This window comes from Ambystoma mexicanum, chromosome 2p, assembly GCF_040938575.1.
Source record: "Ambystoma mexicanum isolate Mex_15411 chromosome 2p, UKY_AmexF1_1, whole genome shotgun sequence".
NCBI classification, from domain to species: Eukaryota; Metazoa; Chordata; class Amphibia; order Caudata; family Ambystomatidae; genus Ambystoma; species Ambystoma mexicanum.
Window position 1 is genome coordinate 962,143,434 of NC_090923.1, and position 20,619 is coordinate 962,164,052.

A 20,619-nucleotide genomic window follows, 5' to 3' on the forward strand; every position below is an offset into this window, starting at 1 on the left:
GGGTGCAGGAAAGCAGAGAGGCGGGACTGGGGAGACGAGGACGTACAGGGTAAAAGGAAAGCAGAGAAGCAGAAGTGCAGGGTAAATTAAGGGGGTGTGGGGTCCATTCCACACCTTCCACTGGGCACCCTTTTTCCCCTCCTCAATGCCTCCTTTCCCCACATTAGGACCCTCCTTTACACACCCATCCCTCCACAACGCTGGGCCCTCTTCCCCACTGTTCCTAGGGCCAACTTATTCTCTCTCTCCCTCCCCAGGGCCCACTTTATCCTACCTCCCCACATGCCCCTCTGGACGTACCCCCGCTCCCCCTCCCCTCCCCTCATCCAGCACCTGCTCCTCTCCACAGGGACCCTTTCATCCAGCCCTACCTTCCCCCTTTAGCCTGGCCCGCCGCCCCTTCCATGTTTACCCTGCACCGTCCCGCATCTCTGCTTTTCTCCACCACAGAACTCTTTTCAAAGCCACTGAACCTTTTAGAAGGAGTGTGGTTACCCACAACTGTACATGGAGTGGGAGGCGGGACTGAGGAAGTGCAGGTTAAAGGAGGAGGAGGTGGGGCAGGATAAATGGGTCCCTGTGGGGCTGGGTAGGTCTAGAAGGACATGGTGCAGGTTCTCGGGTAAAGGGAGGGTGCAGGAAAGCAGAGAGGCGGGACTGGGGAGACGAGGACGTACAGGGTAAAAGGAAAGCAGAGAAGCAGAAGTGCAGGGTAAATTAAGGGGGTGTGGGGTCCATTCCACACCTTCCACTGGGCACCCTTTTTCCCCTCCTCAATGCCTCCTTTCCCCACATTAGGACCCTCCTTTACACACCCATCCCTCCACAACGCTGGGCCCTCTTCCCCACTGTTCCTATGGCCAACTTATTCTCTCTCTCCCTCCCCAGGGCCCACTTTATCCTACCTCCCCACATGCCCCTCTGGACGTACCCCCGCTCCCCCTCCCCTTCCCTCATCCAGCACCTGCTCCTCTCCACAGGGACCCTTTCATCCAGCCCTACCTTCCCCCTTTAGCCTGGCCCGCCGCCCCTTCCTTTTTTACCCTGCACCGTCCCGCATCTCTGCTTTTCTCCACCACGGAACTCTTTTCATAGCCACTGAATCTTTTAGAAGGAGTGTGGTTACCCACAACTGTACATGGAGATTACCTAACTACTTAGCTTATGTGCCGAAAGCAGGACTCGAACCCAGGCCCCCCCAGCGCTGCAAAGGAAGCACTTAACCTCTAGGCCACTGCAGTTAGCTGGTATTCGGTGGAGCGGGGGGCCAGATGTTCTATCCTCGTTGGTTTCAGTGAACACGTTTCACAATGCAAAGGGGTATGCCCACAGGGGCATGCAGGAGAAAGATATATACGCCCAAAACCTACTCTCAGAAGCACAGCCCCAGTGGCTCAAGTGGTAGGTGCTGGGTCTCCCAATGCTGGAGCCCTGAGTTCTAATACAATGTCCGGTATGTCCTGGGGATTTAAAAAAAAAAAAACGTTTTTTATTGAAAATGGGGATGCATTGCCCTGCGCAATCAGCCAACAGCTAACGCCCCTTCAATACCTGCGTTCCCCCTAACAGTTGTGCCTTTCTTTTCTGCACTCTGGCCTTGGTAACACCCATACACAAGCTTGCCTCTCTGGCCCCAACTGACTGGAAAAAAACGAGGGGAAAAGGTGTAATCTACGGGTCATGGTTGATACCATAATTGCACTGGGACTCAAACAGGACACCTTCTCGTGGTGCTGTGAGGTGACCCACCGGCCCCTGCATAGCAAGCAAACCTGTATCAGCATCTCACCAGCAACGGAATGTGTCGCCTGCAGGCTACGCACAGGAGGCTGCAGTAGGTGCATTAACCCATTGGGCTGTCCACCCTCCTTCCTCTGGGAGCAGGAAACTGAATTTCCATGTTGCCTTTCTTTGGCACATTAGATCTAGCTTTCACCCCAATTCAGAGGATGTTTTGCTTCACAGAGAGATGATAATCATTGTGAGGTGTGAGCGACTAATAGCTAAGCAGGTCAGTTAAATCTTTGACTTTGTCATTGGGGTGTATTGATATGCGCAGTGCAGTCTTTTGCCCTGTGTTACTGCATGCTTTCATATTGCTGCCTGTTCATGATTCTTAAATGTAAACCTGGAGGGAAACGGGCAGAGGTCTGCGCCCTGCGTCCTCCACGCGTCCCTAACGCTCCCAAACGCGACCACAGCCCATACGGGAACAGCCCTATGTCCTATGCAGCCCCTCTGGTGCAGCCACCCACACAACTTAGGGTTAGGATCTGTGCTCTTGCACGTAGGCCTGGCCACCTAAGCCCCAGAAAGTGTCACAGCCTGCTTTGTAAACCTTAGTGACGTGGCCTAGGTGAAGATGATCTTGATGGAATACTCATGCCTTTTTCCTCCCAGAAGCCACCTGGGAGCATAGTAAAATGAAGGGGTGTTCCTACTCTGCTGCCCTCTGTTTACCCTTTGCCTAAGTGACATTAGTTCTGGGCTCTCCAGGCAAATGTATCCATCCGGGAGAGAGCTAGGAATAGGACGTCTCTTTCGGCAGGCACAGTGGGGAAGACTCAGAGAGCTGCATGCCTGAGACATCTTTCCTTGTCCCTCACTCATTGTTGTGTTCCCTAACTTCTAACTCTCTGCCAGGCCAGGCCCTGTTTCTTTTACTGCCAACCCCCCTGGCCCCTCGTCTTCCACCTACTTCCCGCTCTATTATGCCTTCTCCTTTTTTGCTCTCTTCTATGGCCCTTTGAAAAGGAATGCAGGCCCAGCTAAGCCTCATGAAGGAAATCTACCAACAAAAGATGCATTCCTCACTTGTGGGAGGTGCTGTGAGACGAGTAAGAAGGGCTGAAGGGGTGATTGGGTTGTTGAGTTGGGAAGCACCAGAGGCGTAGCCAGGATTGTCTAGCAAATGGGGCCTGAAGCCGATGTAGTTGGGACCACTGCACCGACAAACATATCTGTAAATGCCAACACAGAGCTGCTGAGTGGGCATTTACAGGTTTTGGGTGGGCCTTGGAAATTCAAAGGAAGGCAACATGGAAATTCAGTTTCCTGCTCTCAGAGGAAGGAGTGTCGACAGCCCAATGGGTTAATGCACCTACTGCAGCCTCCTATGTGTAGCCTGCAGGCGACACATTCAGTTGCTGGTGAGATGCTGATACAGATGTGCTTGCTATGCAGGGGCCGGTGGTCACTTCACAGCGCCTCGAGAAGGTGTCCTGTTTGAGTCGCAGTGCAAATATCTTATCAACCATGACCCGTAGATTACACTTTTTCCCCTCGTTTTTTCCAGTCAGTTGGGGCCAGAGAGACAAGCTTTTGTATGGGTGTTACCAAGGCCAGAGTGCAGGAAACAAAGGCACAACTGTCAGTAGGAATGCAGGTATCGAAGGGGCATTAGCTGTTGGCTGATCGTGCAGGGCAATGCATACCCATTTTCAATAAAAAAAACATGTTTTTTAAAAACATGCCGCACACTGGATTAGAACTCAGGTCTCCAGCCTGCCAGGACCAAGCACTTACCGCTTGAGCCACTGGTGGCTGCGCTTCTGAGAACAGCTTTTGGCCCTATTTATCTTTCGTCTGCATGCCCCTGTCAGCATACCCATTTGCATTGTGAAACATGTTCACTGCAGAAAATGGGGATAGAACATCTGGCCCCCCACTCCACCAAATACCAGCTAACTGCAATGGCCTAGAGGTTAAGTGCTTGCGTTACAGCGCAGGGGGCCTGGGTTCGAGTCCTGCTTTCCGCACATAAATGGATTAGTTGTGTAATCTCATTGTACACCTTCTAAAAGGTTCAGTGGTTATGAAAAGAGTTCCTTGGTAAAGGGGGGTGGGAGGCGGGACTGAGGAAGTGCAGGTTAAAGGAGGAGGAGGAGGTGGGGCAGGTTAAAGGGGGCGGTAGGGAGGCGGGACTGAGGAAGTGCAGGTTAAAGGAGGAGGAGGAGGTGGGGCAGGTTAAAGGGGGCGGTAGGGCAGGATAAATGGGTCCCTGTGGGGCTGGGTAGGTCTAGAAGGACATGGTGCAGGTTCTCGGGTAAAGGGAGGGTGCAGGAAAGCAGAGAGGCGGGACTGGGGAGACGAGGACGTACAGGGTAAAAGGGAAGCAGAAGTGCAGGGTAAATTAAGGGGGTGTGGGGTCCATTCCACACCTTCCACTGGGCACCCTTTTTCCCCTCCTCAATGCCTCCTTTCCCCACATTAGGACCCTCCTTTACACACCCATCCCTCCACAACGCTGGGCCCTCTTCCCCACCGTTCCTAGGGCCAACTTATTCTCTCTCTCCCTCCCCAGGGCCCACTTTATCCTACCTCCCCACATGCCCCTCTGGACGTACCCCCGCTCCCCCTCCCCTCCCCTAGCTCCTCTCCACAGGGACCCTTTCATCCAGCCCTACCTTCCCCCTTTAGCCTGGCCCGCCGCCCCTTCCTTTTTTACCCTGCACCGTCCCGCATCTCTGCTTTTCTCCACCACGGAACTCTTTTCATAGCCACTGAATCTTTTAGAAGGAGTTACCCACAACTGTACATGGAGATTACCTAACTACTTAGCTTATGTGCCGAAAGCAGGACTCGAACCCAGGCCCCCCCCGCGCTGCAAAGGAAGCACTTAACCTCTAGGCCACTGCAGTTAGCTGGTATTCGGTGGAGCGGGGGGCCAGATGTTCTATCCTCGTTGGTTTCAGTGAACACGTTTCACAATGCAAAGGGGTATGCCCACAGGGGCATGCAGGAGAAAGATATATACGCCCAAAACCTACTCTCAGAAGCACAGCCCCAGTGGCTCAAGTGGTAGGTGCTGGGTCTCCCAATGCTGGAGCCCTGAGTTCTAATACAATGTCCGGTATGTCCTGGGGATTTAAAAAAAAAAAAACGTTTTTTATTGAAAATGGGGATGCATTGCCCTGCGCAATCAGCCAACAGCTAACGCCCCTTCAATACCTGCGTTCCCCTAACAGTTGTGCCTTTCTTTTCTGCACTCTGGCCTTGGTAACACCCATACACAAGCTTGCCTCTCTGGCCCCAACTGACTGGAAAAAAACGAGGGGAAAAGGTGTAATCTACGGGTCATGGTTGATACCATAATTGCACTGGGACTCAAACAGGACACCTTCTCGTGGTGCTGTGAGGTGACCCACCGGCCCCTGCATAGCAAGCAAACCTGTATCAGCATCTCACCAGCAACGGAATGTGTCGCCTGCAGGCTACGCACAGGAGGCTGCAGTAGGTGCATTAACCCATTGGGCTGTCCACCCTCCTTCCTCTGGGAGCAGGAAACTGAATTTCCATGTTGCCTTTCTTTGGCACATTAGATCTAGCTTTCACCCCAATTCAGAGGATGTTTTGCTTCACAGAGAGATGATAATCATTGTGAGGTGTGAGCGACTAATAGCTAAGCAGGTCAGTTAAATCTTTGACTTTGTCATTGGGGTGTATTGATATGCGCAGTGCAGTCTTTTGCCCTGTGTTACTGCATGCTTTCATATTGCTGCTTGTTCATGATTCTTAAATGTAAACCTGGAGGGAAACGGGCAGAGGTCTGCGCCCTGCGTCCTCCACGCGTCCCTAACGCTCCCAAACGCGACCACAGCCCATACGGGCACAGCCCTATGTCCTATGCAGCCCCTCTGGTGCAGCCACCCACACAACTTAGGGTTAGGATCTGTGCTCTTGCACGTAGGCCTGGCCACCTAAGCCCCAGAAAGTGTCACAGCCTGCTTTGTAAACCTTAGTGACGTGGCCTAGGTGAAGATGATCTTGATGGAATACTCATGCCTTTTTCCTCCCAGAAGCCACCTGGGAGCATAGTAAAATGAAGGGGTGTTCCTACTCTGCTGCCCTCTGTTTACCCTTTGCCTAAGTGACATTAGTTCTGGGCTCTCCAGGCAAATGTATCCATCCGGGAGAGAGCTAGGAATAGGACGTCTCTTTCGGCAGGCACAGTGGGGAAGACTCAGAGAGCTGCATGCCTGAGACATCTTTCCTTGTCCCTCACTCATTGTTGTGTTCCCTAACTTCTAACTCTCTGCCAGGCCAGGCCCTGTTTCTTTTACTGCCAACCCCCCTGGCCCCTCGTCTTCCACCTACTTCCCGCTCTATTATGCCTTCTCCTTTTTTGCTCTCTTCTATGGCCCTTTGAAAAGGAATGCAGGCCCAGCTAAGCCTCATGAAGGAAATCTACCAACAAAAGATGCATTCCTCACTTGTGGGAGGTGCTGTGAGACGAGTAAGAAGGGCTGAAGGGGTGATTGGGTTGTTGAGTTGGGAAGCACCAGAGGCGTAGCCAGGATTGTCTAGCAAATGGGGCCTGAAGCCGATGTAGTTGGGACCACTGCACCGACAAACATATCTGTAAATGCCAACACAGAGCTGCTGAGTGGGCATTTACAGGTTTTGGGTGGGCCTTGGAAATTCAAAGGAAGGCAACATGGAAATTCAGTTTCCTGCTCTCAGAGGAAGGAGTGTCGACAGCCCAATGGGTTAATGCACCTACTGCAGCCTCCTATGTGTAGCCTGCAGGCGACACATTCAGTTGCTGGTGAGATGCTGATACAGATGTGCTTGCTATGCAGGGGCCGGTGGTCACTTCACAGCGCCTCGAGAAGGTGTCCTGTTTGAGTCGCAGTGCAAATATCTTATCAACCATGACCCGTAGATTACACTTTTTCCCCTCGTTTTTTCCAGTCAGTTGGGGCCAGAGAGACAAGCTTTTGTATGGGTGTTACCAAGGCCAGAGTGCAGGAAACAAAGGCACAACTGTCAGTAGGAATGCAGGTATCGAAGGGACATTAGCTGTTGGCTGATCGTGCAGGGCAATGCATACCCATTTTCAATAAAAAAAACATGTTTTTTAAAAACATGCCGCACACTGGATTAGAACTCAGGTCTCCAGCCTGCCAGGACCAAGCACTTACCGCTTGAGCCACTGGTGGCTGCGCTTCTGAGAACAGCTTTTGGGCCTATTTATCTTTCGTCTGCATGCCCCTGTCAGCATACCCATTTGCATTGTGAAACATGTTCACTGCAGAAAATGGGGATAGAACATCTGGCCCCCCACTCCACCAAATACCAGCTAACTGCAATGGCCTAGAGGTTAAGTGCTTGCGTTACAGCGCAGGGGGCCTGGGTTCGAGTCCTGCTTTCCGCACATAAATGGATTAGTTGTGTAATCTCATTGTACACCTTCTAAAAGGTTCAGTGGTTATGAAAAGAGTTCCTTGGTAAAGGGGGGTGGGAGGCGGGACTGAGGAAGTGCAGGTTAAAGGAGGAGGAGGAGGTGGGGCAGGTTAAAGGGGGCGGTAGGGAGGCGGGACTGAGGAAGTGCAGGTTAAAGGAGGAGGAGGAGGTGGGGCAGGTTAAAGGGGGCGGTAGGGCAGGATAAATGGGTCCCTGTGGGGCTGGGTAGGTCTAGAAGGACATGGTGCAGGTTCTCGGGTAAAGGGAGGGTGCAGGAAAGCAGAGAGGCGGGACTGGGGAGACGAGGACGTACAGGGTAAAAGGGAAGCAGAAGTGCAGGGTAAATTAAGGGGGTGTGGGGTCCATTCCACACCTTCCACTGGGCACCCTTTTTCCCCTCCTCAATGCCTCCTTTCCCCACATTAGGACCCTCCTTTACACACCCATCCCTCCACAACGCTGGGCCCTCTTCCCCACCGTTCCTAGGGCCAACTTATTCTCTCTCTCCCTCCCCAGGGCCCACTTTATCCTACCTCCCCACATGCCCCTCTGGACGTACCCCCGCTCCCCCTCCCCTCCCCTCATCCAGCACCTGCTCCTCTCCACAGGGACCCTTTCATCCAGCCCTACCTTCCCCCTTTAGCCTGGCCCGCCGCCCCTTCCTTTTTTACCCTGCACCGTCCCGCATCTCTGCTTTTCTCCACCACGGAACTCTTTTCATAGCCACTGAATCTTTTAGAAGGAGTTACCCACAACTGTACATGGAGATTACCTAACTACTTAGCTTATGTGCCGAAAGCAGGACTCGAACCCAGGCCCCCCAGCGCTGCAAAGGAAGCACTTAACCTCTAGGCCACTGCAGTTAGCTGGTATTCGGTGGAGCGGGGGGCCAGATGTTCTATCCTCATTGGTTTCAGTGAACACGTTTCACAATGCAAAGGGGTATGCCCACAGGGGCATGCAGGAGAAAGATATATACGCCCAAAACCTACTCTCAGAAGCACAGCCCCAGTGGCTCAAGTGGTAGGTGCTGGGTCTCCCAATGCTGGAGCCCTGAGTTCTAATACAATGTCCGGTATGTCCTGGGGATTTAAAAAAAAAAAAACGTTTTTTATTGAAAATGGGGTGCATTGCCCTGCACAATCAGCCAACAGCTAACGCCCCTTCAATACCTGCGTTCCCCTAACAGTTGTGCCTTTCTTTTCTGCACTCTGGCCTTGGTAACACCCATACACAAGCTTGCCTCTCTGGCCCCAACTGACTGGAAAAAAACGAGGGGAAAAGGTGTAATCTACGGGTCATGGTTGATACCATAATTGCACTGGGACTCAAACAGGACACCTTCTCGTGGTGCTGTGAGGTGACCCACCGGCCCCTGCATAGCAAGCAAACCTGTATCAGCATCTCACCAGCAACGGAATGTGTCGCCTGCAGGCTACGCACAGGAGGCTGCAGTAGGTGCATTAACCCATTGGGCTGTCCACCCTCCTTCCTCTGGGAGCAGGAAACTGAATTTCCATGTTGCCTTTCTTTGGCACATTAGATCTAGCTTTCACCCCAATTCAGAGGATGTTTTGCTTCACATAGAGATGATAATCATTGTGAGGTGTGAGCGACTAATAGCTAAGCAGGTCAGTTAAATCTTTGACTTTGTCATTGGGGTGTATTGATATGCGCAGTGCAGTCTTTTGCCCTGTGTTACTGCATGCTTTCATATTGCTGCTTGTTCATGATTCTTAAATGTAAACCTGGAGGGAAACGGGCAGAGGTCTGCGCCCTGCGTCCTCCACGCGTCCCTAACGCTCCCAAACGCGACCACAGCCCATACGGGCACAGCCCTATGTCCTATGCAGCCCCTCTGGTGCAGCCACCCACACAACTTAGGGTTAGGATCTGTGCTCTTGCACGTAGGCCTGGCCACCTAAGCCCCAGAAAGTGTCACAGCCTGCTTTGTAAACCTTAGTGACGTGGCCTAGGTGAAGATGATCTTGATGGAATACTCATGCCTTTTTCCTCCCAGAAGCCACCTGGGAGCATAGTAAAATGAAGGGGTGTTCCTACTCTGCTGCCCTCTGTTTACCCTTTGCCTAAGTGACATTAGTTCTGGGCTCTCCAGGCAAATGTATCCATCCGGGAGAGAGCTAGGAATAGGACGTCTCTTTCGGCAGGCACAGTGGGGAAGACTCAGAGAGCTGCATGCCTGAGACATCTTTCCTTGTCCCTCACTCATTGTTGTGTTCCCTAACTTCTAACTCTCTGCCAGGCCAGGCCCTGTTTCTTTTACTGCCAACCCCCCTGGCCCCTCGTCTTCCACCTACTTCCCGCTCTATTATGCCTTCTCCTTTTTTGCTCTCTTCTATGGCCCTTTGAAAAGGAATGCAGGCCCAGCTAAGCCTCATGAAGGAAATCTACCAACAAAAGATGCATTCCTCACTTGTGGGAGGTGCTGTGAGACGAGTAAGAAGGGCTGAAGGGGTGATTGGGTTGTTGAGTTGGGAAGCACCAGAGGCGTAGCCAGGATTGTCTAGCAAATGGGGCCTGAAGCCGATGTAGTTGGGACCACTGCACCGACAAACATATCTGTAAATGCCAACACAGAGCTGCTGAGTGGGCATTTACAGGTTTTGGGTGGGCCTTGGAAATTCAAAGGAAGGCAACATGGAAATTCAGTTTCCTGCTCTCAGAGGAAGGAGTGTCGACAGCCCAATGGGTTAATGCACCTACTGCAGCCTCCTATGTGTAGCCTGCAGGCGACACATTCAGTTGCTGGTGAGATGCTGATACAGATGTGCTTGCTATGCAGGGGCCGGTGGTCACTTCACAGCGCCTCGAGAAGGTGTCCTGTTTGAGTCGCAGTGCAAATATCTTATCAACCATGACCCGTAGATTACACTTTTTCCCCTCGTTTTTTCCAGTCAGTTGGGGCCAGAGAGACAAGCTTTTGTATGGGTGTTACCAAGGCCAGAGTGCAGGAAACAAAGGCACAACTGTCAGTAGGAATGCAGGTATCGAAGGGACATTAGCTGTTGGCTGATCGTGCAGGGCAATGCATACCCATTTTCAATAAAAAAAACATGTTTTTTAAAAACATGCCGCACACTGGATTAGAACTCAGGTCTCCAGCCTGCCAGGACCAAGCACTTACCGCTTGAGCCACTGGTGGCTGCGCTTCTGAGAGCAGCTTTTGGGCCTATTTATCTTTCGTCTGCATGCCCCTGTCAGCATACCCATTTGCATTGTGAAACATGTTCACTGCAGAAAATGGGGATAGAACATCTGGCCCCCCACTCCACCAAATACCAGCTAACTGCAATGGCCTAGAGGTTAAGTGCTTGCGTTACAGCGCAGGGGGCCTGGGTTCGAGTCCTGCTTTCCGCACATAAATGGATTAGTTGTGTAATCTCATTGTACACCTTCTAAAAGGTTCAGTGGTTATGAAAAGAGTTCCTTGGTAAAGGGGGGTGGGAGGCGGGACTGAGGAAGTGCAGGTTAAAGGAGGAGGAGGATAAAGGAGGAGGAGGAGGTGGGGCAGGTTAAAGGGGGCGGTAGGGAGGCGGGACTGAGGAAGTGCAGGTTAAAGGAGGAGGAGGAGGTGGGGCAGGTTAAAGGGGGCGGTAGGGCAGGATAAATGGGTCCCTGTGGGGCTGGGTAGGTCTAGAAGGACATGGTGCAGGTTCTCGGGTAAAGGGAGGGTGCAGGAAAGCAGAGAGGCGGGACTGGGGAGACGAGGACGTACAGGGTAAAAGGGAAGCAGAAGTGCAGGGTAAATTAAGGGGGTGTGGGGTCCATTCCACACCTTCCACTGGGCACCCTTTTTCCCCTCCTCAATGCCTCCTTTCCCCACATTAGGACCCTCCTTTACACACCCATCCCTCCACAACGCTGGGCCCTCTTCCCCACCGTTCCTAGGGCCAACTTATTCTCTCTCTCCCTCCCCAGGGCCCACTTTATCCTACCTCCCCACATGCCCCTCTGGACGTACCCCCGCTCCCCCTCCCCTCCCCTAGCTCCTCTCCACAGGGACCCTTTCATCCAGCCCTACCTTCCCCCTTTAGCCTGGCCCGCCGCCCCTTCCTTTTTTACCCTGCACCGTCCCGCATCTCTGCTTTTCTCCACCACGGAACTCTTTTCATAGCCACTGAATCTTTTAGAAGGAGTTACCCACAACTGTACATGGAGATTACCTAACTACTTAGCTTATGTGCCGAAAGCAGGACTCGAACCCAGGCCCCCCAGCGCTGCAAAGGAAGCACTTAACCTCTAGGCCACTGCAGTTAGCTGGTATTCGGTGGAGCGGGGGGCCAGATGTTCTATCCTCGTTGGTTTCAGTGAACACGTTTCACAATGCAAAGGGGTATGCCCACAGGGGCATGCAGGAGAAAGATATATACGCCCAAAACCTACTCTCAGAAGCACAGCCCCAGTGGCTCAAGTGGTAGGTGCTGGGTCTCCCAATGCTGGAGCCCTGAGTTCTAATACAATGTCCGGTATGTCCTGGGGATTTAAAAAAAAAAAAACGTTTTTTATTGAAAATGGGGATGCATTGCCCTGCGCAATCAGCCAACAGCTAACGCCCCTTCAATACCTGCGTTCCCCTAACAGTTGTGCCTTTCTTTTCTGCACTCTGGCCTTGGTAACACCCATACACAAGCTTGCCTCTCTGGCCCCAACTGACTGGAAAAAAACGAGGGGAAAAGGTGTAATCTACGGGTCATGGTTGATACCATAATTGCACTGGGACTCAAACAGGACACCTTCTCGTGGTGCTGTGAGGTGACCCACCGGCCCCTGCATAGCAAGCAAACCTGTATCAGCATCTCACCAGCAACGGAATGTGTCGCCTGCAGGCTACGCACAGGAGGCTGCAGTAGGTGCATTAACCCATTGGGCTGTCCACCCTCCTTCCTCTGGGAGCAGGAAACTGAATTTCCATGTTGCCTTTCTTTGGCACATTAGATCTAGCTTTCACCCCAATTCAGAGGATGTTTTGCTTCACATAGAGATGATAATCATTGTGAGGTGTGAGCGACTAATAGCTAAGCAGGTCAGTTAAATCTTTGACTTTGTCATTGGGGTGTATTGATATGCGCAGTGCAGTCTTTTGCCCTGTGTTACTGCATGCTTTCATATTGCTGCTTGTTCATGATTCTTAAATGTAAACCTGGAGGGAAACGGGCAGAGGTCTGCGCCCTGCGTCCTCCACGCGTCCCTAACGCTCCCAAACGCGACCACAGCCCATACGGGCACAGCCCTATGTCCTATGCAGCCCCTCTGGTGCAGCCACCCACACAACTTAGGGTTAGGATCTGTGCTCTTGCACGTAGGCCTGGCCACCTAAGCCCCAGAAAGTGTCACAGCCTGCTTTGTAAACCTTAGTGACGTGGCCTAGGTGAAGATGATCTTGATGGAATACTCATGCCTTTTTCCTCCCAGAAGCCACCTGGGAGCATAGTAAAATGAAGGGGTGTTCCTACTCTGCTGCCCTCTGTTTACCCTTTGCCTAAGTGACATTAGTTCTGGGCTCTCCAGGCAAATGTATCCATCCGGGAGAGAGCTAGGAATAGGACGTCTCTTTCGGCAGGCACAGTGGGGAAGACTCAGAGAGCTGCATGCCTGAGACATCTTTCCATGTCCCTCACTCATTGTTGTGTTCCCTAACTTCTAACTCTCTGCCAGGCCAGGCCCTGTTTCTTTTACTGCCAACCCCCCTGGCCCCTCGTCTTCCACCTACTTCCCGCTCTATTATGCCTTCTCCTTTTTTGCTCTCTTCTATGGCCCTTTGAAAAGGAATGCAGGCCCAGCTAAGCCTCATGAAGGAAATCTACCAACAAAAGATGCATTCCTCACTTGTGGGAGGTGCTGTGAGACGAGTAAGAAGGGCTGAAGGGGTGATTGGGTTGTTGAGTTGGGAAGCACCAGAGGCGTAGCCAGGATTGTCTAGCAAATGGGGCCTGAAGCCGATGTAGTTGGGACCACTGCACCGACAAACATATCTGTAAATGCCAACACAGAGCTGCTGAGTGGGCATTTACAGGTTTTGGGTGGGCCTTGGAAATTCAAAGGAAGGCAACATGGAAATTCAGTTTCCTGCTCTCAGAGGAAGGAGTGTCGACAGCCCAATGGGTTAATGCACCTACTGCAGCCTCCTATGTGTAGCCTGCAGGCGACACATTCAGTTGCTGGTGAGATGCTGATACAGATGTGCTTGCTATGCAGGGGCCGGTGGTCACTTCACAGCGCCTCGAGAAGGTGTCCTGTTTGAGTCGCAGTGCAAATATCTTATCAACCATGACCCGTAGATTACACTTTTTCCCCTCGTTTTTTCCAGTCAGTTGGGGCCAGAGAGACAAGCTTTTGTATGGGTGTTACCAAGGCCAGAGTGCAGGAAACAAAGGCACAACTGTCAGTAGGAATGCAGGTATCGAAGGGACATTAGCTGTTGGCTGATCGTGCAGGGCAATGCATACCCATTTTCAATAAAAAAAACATGTTTTTTAAAAACATGCCGCACACTGGATTAGAACTCAGGTCTCCAGCCTGCCAGGACCAAGCACTTACCGCTTGAGCCACTGGTGGCTGCGCTTCTGAGAGCAGCTTTTGGGCCTATTTATCTTTCGTCTGCATGCCCCTGTCAGCATACCCATTTGCATTGTGAAACATGTTCACTGCAGAAAATGGGGATAGAACATCTGGCCCCCCACTCCACCAAATACCAGCTAACTGCAATGGCCTAGAGGTTAAGTGCTTGCGTTACAGCGCAGGGGGCCTGGGTTCGAGTCCTGCTTTCCGCACATAAATGGATTAGTTGTGTAATCTCATTGTACACCTTCTAAAAGGTTCAGTGGTTATGAAAAGAGTTCCTTGGTAAAGGGGGGTGGGAGGCGGGACTAAGGAAGTGCAGGTTAAAGGAGGAGGAGGAGGTGGGGCAGGTTAAAGGGGGCGGTAGGGAGGCGGGACTGAGGAAGTGCAGGTTAAAGGAGGAGGAGGAGGTGGGGCAGGTTAAAGGGGGCGGTAGGGCAGGATAAATGGGTCCCTGTGGGGCTGGGTAGGTCTAGAAGGACATGGTGCAGGTTCTCGGGTAAAGGGAGGGTGCAGGAAAGCAGAGAGGCGGGACTGGGGAGACGAGGACGTACAGGGTAAAAGGGAAGCAGAAGTGCAGGGTAAATTAAGGGGGTGTGGGGTCCATTCCACACCTTCCACTGGGCACCCTTTTTCCCCTCCTCAATGCCTCCTTTCCCCACATTAGGACCCTCCTTTACACACCCATCCCTCCACAACGCTGGGCCCTCTTCCCCACCGTTCCTAGGGCCAACTTATTCTCTCTCTCCCTCCCCAGGGCCCACTTTATCCTACCTCCCCACATGCCCCTCTGGACGTACCCCCGCTCCCCCTCCCCTCCCCTAGCTCCTCTCCACAGGGACCCTTTCATCCAGCCCTACCTTCCCCCTTTAGCCTGGCCCGCCGCCCCTTCCTTTTTTACCCTGCACCGTCCCGCATCTCTGCTTTTCTCCACCACGGAACTCTTTTCATAGCCACTGAATCTTTTAGAAGGAGTTACCCACAACTGTACATGGAGATTACCTAACTACTTAGCTTATGTGCCGAAAGCAGGACTCGAACCCAGGCCCCCCAGCGCTGCAAAGGAAGCACTTAACCTCTAGGCCACTGCAGTTAGCTGGTATTCGGTGGAGCGGGGGGCCAGATGTTCTATCCTCGTTGGTTTCAGTGAACACGTTTCACAATGCAAAGGGGTATGCCCACAGGGGCATGCAGGAGAAAGATATATACGCCCAAAACCTACTCTCAGAAGCACAGCCCCAGTGGCTCAAGTGGTAGGTGCTGGGTCTCCCAATGCTGGAGCCCTGAGTTCTAATACAATGTCCGGTATGTCCTGGGGATTTAAAAAAAAAAAAACGTTTTTTATTGAAAATGGGGATGCATTGCCCTGCGCAATCAGCCAACAGCTAACGCCCCTTCAATACCTGCGTTCCCCTAACAGTTGTGCCTTTCTTTTCTGCACTCTGGCCTTGGTAACACCCATACACAAGCTTGCCTCTCTGGCCCCAACTGACTGGAAAAAAACGAGGGGAAAAGGTGTAATCTACGGGTCATGGTTGATACCATAATTGCACTGGGACTCAAACAGGACACCTTCTCGTGGTGCTGTGAGGTGACCCACCGGCCCCTGCATAGCAAGCAAACCTGTATCAGCATCTCACCAGCAACGGAATGTGTCGCCTGCAGGCTACGCACAGGAGGCTGCAGTAGGTGCATTAACCCATTGGGCTGTCCACCCTCCTTCCTCTGGGAGCAGGAAACTGAATTTCCATGTTGCCTTTCTTTGGCACATTAGATCTAGCTTTCACCCCAATTCAGAGGATGTTTTGCTTCACATAGAGATGATAATCATTGTGAGGTGTGAGCGACTAATAGCTAAGCAGGTCAGTTAAATCTTTGACTTTGTCATTGGGGTGTATTGATATGCGCAGTGCAGTCTTTTGCCCTGTGTTACTGCATGCTTTCATATTGCTGCTTGTTCATGATTCTTAAATGTAAACCTGGAGGGAAACGGGCAGAGGTCTGCGCCCTGCGTCCTCCACGCGTCCCTAACGCTCCCAAACGCGACCACAGCCCATACGGGCACAGCCCTATGTCCTATGCAGCCCCTCTGGTGCAGCCACCCACACAACTTAGGGTTAGGATCTGTGCTCTTGCACGTAGGCCTGGCCACCTAAGCCCCAGAAAGTGTCACAGCCTGCTTTGTAAACCTTAGTGACGTGGCCTAGGTGAAGATGATCTTGATGGAATACTCATGCCTTTTTCCTCCCAGAAGCCACCTGGGAGCATAGTAAAATGAAGGGGTGTTCCTACTCTGCTGCCCTCTGTTTACCCTTTGCCTAAGTGACATTAGTTCTGGGCTCTCCAGGCAAATGTATCCATCCGGGAGAGAGCTAGGAATAGGACGTCTCTTTCGGCAGGCACAGTGGGGAAGACTCAGAGAGCTGCATGCCTGAGACATCTTTCCTTGTCCCTCACTCATTGTTGTGTTCCCTAACTTCTAACTCTCTGCCAGGCCAGGCCCTGTTTCTTTTACTGCCAACCCCCCTGGCCCCTCGTCTTCCACCTACTTCCCGCTCTATTATGCCTTCTCCTTTTTTGCTCTCTTCTATGGCCCTTTGAAAAGGAATGCAGGCCCAGCTAAGCCTCATGAAGGAAATCTACCAACAAAAGATGCATTCCTCACTTGTGGGAGGTGCTGTGAGACGAGTAAGAAGGGCTGAAGGGGTGATTGGGTTGTTGAGTTGGGAAGCACCAGAGGCGTAGCCAGGATTGTCTAGCAAATGGGGCCTGAAGCCGATGTAGTTGGGACCACTGCACCGACAAACATATCTGTAAATGCCAACACAGAGCTGCTGAGTGGGCATTTACAGGTTTTGGGTGGGCCTTGGAAATTCAAAGGAAGGCAACATGGAAATTCAGTTTCCTGCTCTCAGAGGAAGGAGTGTCGACAGCCCAATGGGTTAATGCACCTACTGCAGCCTCCTATGTGTAGCCTGCAGGCGACACATTCAGTTGCTGGTGAGATGCTGATACAGATGTGCTTGCTATGCAGGGGCCGGTGGTCACTTCACAGCGCCTCGAGAAGGTGTCCTGTTTGAGTCGCAGTGCAAATATCTTATCAACCATGACCCGTAGATTACACTTTTTCCCCTCGTTTTTTCCAGTCAGTTGGGGCCAGAGAGACAAGCTTTTGTATGGGTGTTACCAAGGCCAGAGTGCAGGAAACAAAGGCACAACTGTCAGTAGGAATGCAGGTATCGAAGGGACATTAGCTGTTGGCTGATCGTGCAGGGCAATGCATACCCATTTTCAATAAAAAAAACATGTTTTTTAAAAACATGCCGCACACTGGATTAGAACTCAGGTCTCCAGCCTGCCAGGACCAAGCACTTACCGCTTGAGCCACTGGTGGCTGCGCTTCTGAGAGCAGCTTTTGGGCCTATTTATCTTTCGTCTGCATGCCCCTGTCAGCATACCCATTTGCATTGTGAAACATGTTCACTGCAGAAAATGGGGATAGAACATCTGGCCCCCCACTCCACCAAATACCAGCTAACTGCAATGGCCTAGAGGTTAAGTGCTTGCGTTACAGCGCAGGGGGCCTGGGTTCGAGTCCTGCTTTCCGCACATAAATGGATTAGTTGTGTAATCTCATTGTACACCTTCTAAAAGGTTCAGTGGTTATGAAAAGAGTTCCTTGGTAAAGGGGGGTGGGAGGCGGGACTGAGGAAGTGCAGGTTAAAGGAGGAGGAGGAGGTGGGGCAGGTTAAAGGGGGCGGTAGGGAGGCGGGACTGAGGAAGTGCAGGTTAAAGGAGGAGGAGGAGGTGGGGCAGGTTAAAGGGGGCGGTAGGGCAGGATAAATGGGTCCCTGTGGGGCTGGGTAGGTCTAGAAGGACATGGTGCAGGTTCTCGGGTAAAGGGAGGGTGCAGGAAAGCAGAGAGGCGGGACTGGGGAGACGAGGACGTACAGGGTAAAAGGGAAGCAGAAGTGCAGGGTAAATTAAGGGGGTGTGGGGTCCATTCCACACCTTCCACTGGGCACCCTTTTTCCCCCTCCTCAATGCCTCCTTTCCCCACATTAGGACCCTCCTTTACACACCCATCCCTCCACAACGCTGGGCCCTCTTCCCCACCGTTCCTAGGGCCAACTTATTCTCTCTCTCCCTCCCCAGGGCCCACTTTATCCTACCTCCCCACATGCCCCTCTGGACGTACCCCCGCTCCCCCTCCCCTCCCCTCCCCTAGCTCCTCTCCACAGGGACCCTTTCATCCAGCCCTACCTTCCCCCTTTAGCCTGGCCCGCCGCCCCTTCCTTTTTTACCCTGCACCGTCCCGCATCTCTGCTTTTCTCCACCACGGAACTCTTTTCATAGCCACTGAATCTTTTAGAAGGAGTGTGGTTACCCACAACTGTACATGGAGATTACCTAACTACTTAGCTTATGTGCCGAAAGCAGGACTCGAACCCAGGCCCCCCCAGCGCTGCAAAGGAAGCACTTAACCTCTAGGCCACTGCAGTTAGCTGGTATTCGGTGGAGCGGGGGGCCAGATGTTCTATCCTCGTTGGTTTCAGTGAACACGTTTCACAATGCAAAGGGGTATGCCCACAGGGGCATGCAGGAGAAAGATATATACGCCCAAAACCTACTCTCAGAAGCACAGCCCCAGTGGCTCAAGTGGTAGGTGCTGGGTCTCCCAATGCTGGAGCCCTGAGTTCTAATACAATGTCCGGTATGTCCTGGGGATTTAAAAAAAAAAAAACGTTTTTTATTGAAAATGGGGATGCATTGCCCTGCGCAATCAGCCAACAGCTAACGCCCCTTCAATACCTGCGTTCCCCTAACAGTTGTGCCTTTCTTTTCTGCACTCTGGCCTTGGTAACACCCATACACAAGCTTGCCTCTCTGGCCCCAACTGACTGGAAAAAAACGAGGGGAAAAGGTGTAATCTACGGGTCATGGTTGATACCATAATTGCACTGGGACTCAAACAGGACACCTTCTCGTGGTGCTGTGAGGTGACCCACCGGCCCCTGCATAGCAAGCAAACCTGTATCAGCATCTCACCAGCAACGGAATGTGTCGCCTGCAGGCTACGCACAGGAGGCTGCAGTAGGTGCATTAACCCATTGGGCTGTCCACCCTCCTTCCTCTGGGAGCAGGAAACTGAATTTCCATGTTGCCTTTCTTTGGCACATTAGATCTAGCTTTCACCCCAATTCAGAGGATGTTTTGCTTCACATAGAGATGATAATCATTGTGAGGTGTGAGCGACTAATAGCTAAGCAGGTCAGTTAAATCTTTGACTTTGTCATTGGGGTGTATTGATATGCGCAGTGCAGTCTTTTGCCCTGTGTTACTGCATGCTTTCATATTGCTGCTTGTTCATGATTCTTAAATGTAAACCTGGAGGGAAACGGGCAGAGGTCTGCGCCCTGCGTCCTCCACGCGTCCCTAACGCTCCCAAACGCGACCACAGCCCATACGGGCACAGCCCTATGTCCTATGCAGCCCCTCTGGTGCAGCCACCCACACAACTTAGGGTTAGGATCTGTGCTCTTGCACGTAGGCCTGGCCACCTAAGCCCCAGAAAGTGTCACAGCCTGCTTTGTAAACCTTAGTGACGTGGCCTAGGTGAAGATGATCTTGATGGAATACTCATGCCTTTTTCCTCCCAGAAGCCACCTGGGAGCATAGTAAAATGAAGGGGTGTTCCTACTCTGCTGCCCTCTGTTTACCCTTTGCCTAAGTGACATTAGTTCTGGGCTCTCCAGGCAAATGTATCCATCCGGGAGAGAGCTAGGAATAGGACGTCTCTTTCGGCAGGCACAGTGGGGAAGACTCAGAGAGCTGCATGCCTGAGACATCTTTCCTTGTCCCTCACTCATTGTTGTGTTCCCTAACTTCTAACTCTCTGCCAGGCCAGGCCCTGTTTCTTTTACTGCCAACCCCCCTGGCCCCTCGTCTTCCACCTACTTCCCGCTCTATTATGCCTTCTCCTTTTTTGCTCTCTTCTATGGCCCTTTGAAAAGGAATGCAGGCCCAGCTAAGCCTCATGAAGGAAATCTACCAACAAAAGATGCATTCCTCACTTGTGGGAGGTGCTGTGAGACGAGTAAGAAGGGCTGAAGGGGTGATTGGGTTGTTGAGTTGGGAAGCACCAGAGGCGTAGCCAGGATTGTCTAGCAAATGGGGCCTGAAGCCGATGTAGTTGGGACCACTGCACCGACAAACATATCTGTAAATGCCAACACAGAGCTGCTGAGTGGGCATTTACAGGTTTTGGGTGGGCCTTGGAAATTCAAAGGAAGGCAACATGGAAATTCAGTTTCCTGCTCTCAGAGGAAGGAGTGTCGACAGCCCAATGGGTTAATGCACCTACTGCAGCCTCCTATGTGTAGCCTGCAGGCGACACATTCAGTTGCTGGTGAGATGCTGATACAGATGTGCTTGCTATGCAGGGGCCGGTGGTCACTTCACAGCGCCTCGAGAAGGTGTCCTGTTTGAGTCGCAGTGCAAATATCTTATCAACCATGACCCGTAGATTACACTTTTTCCCCTCGTTTTTTCCAGTCAGTTGGGGCCAGAGAGACCAGCTTTTGTATGGGTGTTACCAAGGCCAGAGTGCAGGAAACAAAGGCACAACTGTCAGTAGGAATGCAGGTATCGAAGGGACATTAGCTGTTGGCTGATCGTGCAGGGCAATGCATACCCATTTTCAATAAAAAAAACATGTTTTTTAAAAACATGCCGCACACTGGATTAGAACTCAGGTCTCCAGCCTGCCAGGACCAAGCACTTACCGCTTGAGCCACTGGTGGCTGCGCTTCTGAGAGCAGCTTTTGGGCCTATTTATCTTTCGTCTGCATGCCC